Below are 3,221 nucleotides of genomic sequence, written 5' to 3' on the forward strand. Positions count from 1 at the left end.
CAGGTCTTCAAATCCTCCAAGGATGGAGGCTCCCCCACCTCTCTGGGTAACCTGTTCCAGTGCTTCACCACCCTCCTCGTGAGAGAGATTTTCCTAGTATCCAACCTCAACTTCCCTTGCTGCAGCCTGAGCCCATTGCTCCTTGTCCTGTCGTCTGCCCCCACTGAGAAGAGCCCAGCTCCATCCTCTTTGTAATCAGCCTTCCGGTCATTAAAGGCTGCTCTCAAATCCCCCCCAGTCTTCTCTTCTGCAGACTACATATAGCTGCATGAGGAGTGACACCAGCAGAGAGCACGCGGAGGCTCTGCGTGTTCCCTAGTGGGAGATACAAAGAGCTCGTCCCATTGATGGTAATTCTTGGCATATAACTCTCGGTCTAATTTGATGACGGAGGGACCCTGGGCAGCTGAAGCCTGAGCCCTATGCTAAATAGCCTCCATCAGAGGAGCGGCTCTCATCAATATTAAACGCTTGGCCCGCAGGAGCGCAATAGGCAAAGAAATGTCATGTTGGGTGCAGGGGGCCGCGCACGCGGCAGGGAGGGGAGGGGGCCCGCAGCGGTCGGGAGCCGGGAGGTTAATTTTTAATCGCCTCATTGTCGTGGCACGCACACGCGGGCCCTGCTAGGTTTGTAATAGCGCTGCAGAGTCAATCATGCCAGCCCAGCGATAACCCGGGAGGGCTGCTTCTCGGAAGAAACTCATCCCTGAGAGATGGCTGGCTCCCAAAAGCAACGTCTCCTGTTTCTGCCGGTGGAAATGCGTGCTCCATATTCCAGCAGCGTCTTTTCCCTGCGGCTCTGTACGCCCCTCACGAAGTAAGCCTTCTGACCCTCTTGTCACTGCATCGTTTGCTTGCGGAGTTGGGGCTCCTTAGCAAGAGGAGAGGAGCGCTGGTACCATGAGCTCCTCGCTCCTCTGCACCCAGGCACAACGGGAAGGCCGGGCAATGCAGCAGGTGGCTCCAGGACTGCAAAGCAAACTGCTCCCATGCAGTTCATTACCACGGCCTCCTCCCTTAAGCCTCCATCCCCCTCGACACGACTTCGGATGTCGCATCATCTGTGTTTTTCCTGCTGTTCAAACCACCCCCACCGGCAGAGGGGTCTTGAACAGCGGTACCCCTTTAATGGAGCAAAGGATGAGAAGTTATCTGACAGTTCGAATGAGTTGTAGGGCAGCTGTCCTGATGGGAGAGCAGTGACGTGGGGGATAGAGGAGCTTAGGATGGTCCAGGCCGCGCTCGGCCATGAGACCAGGTGCATGAGAGCGACGCTTTGAAACGCTCAGCCTGGCGCTGGAGGAGGAAGGAGCGGCGGGACAAGATGCCGTTTTGAATGGGGGAAGCCACAAGAGCAGGCGGAGGCGGCAACTGAGAATGAAGAGTCAGCGCAAAGGGAAGGAGCCGGGAATGGCCGGAAGGCAGGCGGCCATGGCACCGGGCAGAGAAAACGGACCAGGACAGGAGCAGGAAGGAGTGAAGAGTGCAGGTCCAGCCTGTGAGAGCCTAACGGGGAGAAAGTGCAAGAAGAAAGCAGCAGAAAGGGATCTGCATCCCCTCTTCCTTGCCGGGCGGGGGTGACGGTGGACAAGCAGCTGAACAGGGGCCAGCAGTGCGCCCTTGGTGCCAAGAAGGTGACCGGCATCCTGGGCTGCATTGGTAGGAGCGGTGCCAGCGGGTGGAGGGCAGCGATTCTTCCCTCTGTTCAGCACTGGGGAGGCCACATCTGGAGTCCTGTGTCCAGCTGTGGGCCCCCACTGCAGAAAGGATGTGGACACATTGGAGAGAGTCCAGTGGAGGGCAGTGAAGATGGTCGTGGGGCTGGGGGACAGGACTGGTGGGGAGAGGCTGAGGGAAATGAGCTGATTTAGTCTGCAGAAGAGAAGACCGAGGGGCATTGAATAGCAGCCTTCACCTCCCTGCAGGGGGGCTGCAAAGAGGATGGAGCTGGGCTGTTCTCAGTGGGGGCAGATGGCAGGACAAGGAGCAATGGGCTCAGGCTGCAGCAAGGGAAGTTGAGGTTGGATATTAGGAAAAACTCTCTCACAAGGAGGGTGGTGCAGCACTAAAGCAGGGTACACAGAGAGGTGGCGAAGTCTCCATCCTTGGAGGTGTTGAAGACCCAGATAGACTTGTCTGGGATGACGTAGCTGGGGCTGGGGCTGGTCCTGCTTGGAGCAGGAGGCTGGACGAGAAGTGACCTCCTGAGCTCCCTTCCAGCCTGGTTTTCTCTGATTCTAAGACAACAAGGGGGAAGCCGGGGGGGAGATGAGCCCACTGCGTTGGGGTTTGGACTGGAGCTGACCTGCCCCAAAAGTGAATGGCTTCGGTGCAAGCTCCAGCACCTGGTCCTTCGCCAGGGGATGTTGGCAACGCAGGCGGCATCGGAAGTCCCATCTGCTGCTCCGAACAAATGTTAAACCTCGGCCCCTGGAAACAATGCACAGCTGAATATTACCCAGGCAGTAATGTGGAGCCAGTGCTGGCTGGTTTGAGGAAAATAATGTTTCTTATGATCTACTCGAGTCAAGCCGACACTGCATCCAGGGACCGAGCTCCAGTGCAAATTCAGGATTTCCTGCTTCAGTTCCCTTTCCCCAGCAGCACTTGGAGGAAATAACTTGAACTTCACTTAAGCTAACCTATGTCACAGCCAGAAATATACTCAAATGCATACGTAAATATAGATGCCTACATCCCAACACATGTGAATATCCAATATGCATATATTTAAATATTCAAGTGTTCATTGGAATACGTTAAGTGCATATTTGAGTATGCAAATATATGCTTAACGTATATACTTAAATTTATTTAAGTATAAATATTTAAGCATATATTTCAATACATTTAAACATATATTTCACTACATACATACAGACAGACATCTATACATATATATAAAGCTTGCTTAAAAATTGTTTTCCAACTATTTAAGTAGGGCTAATAGAAGATACCAGATTCACCCAAAGAACCTTGTCTCTCTCTATATAAAAAACTATTTTTGCAAAAAACATTAAAAGAAAAAAGTTGCCTTTTGGCTGGGACGGCTGGGCGGGGAGAGGGCGGGGCCGGCGGAAGGCCCCGCCCCCCGAGCGCCCCCCGAGCGCTGCCGCCAGGTGGAGCCGCGGCTCCTTCCCGGAGCTCAGCACCGCCCCCTCCCCCCTTCTCCCCAGTCAGCCATTGGCCGGCCCCGCCCCCCCGCCACCAGCGCGGCGCGG

Source organism: Gavialis gangeticus, unplaced genomic scaffold (genome assembly GCF_001723915.1).
Source record: "Gavialis gangeticus isolate Ggan-Ray unplaced genomic scaffold, GavGan_comp1, whole genome shotgun sequence".
NCBI lineage: Eukaryota > Metazoa > Chordata > Crocodylia > Gavialidae > Gavialis > Gavialis gangeticus.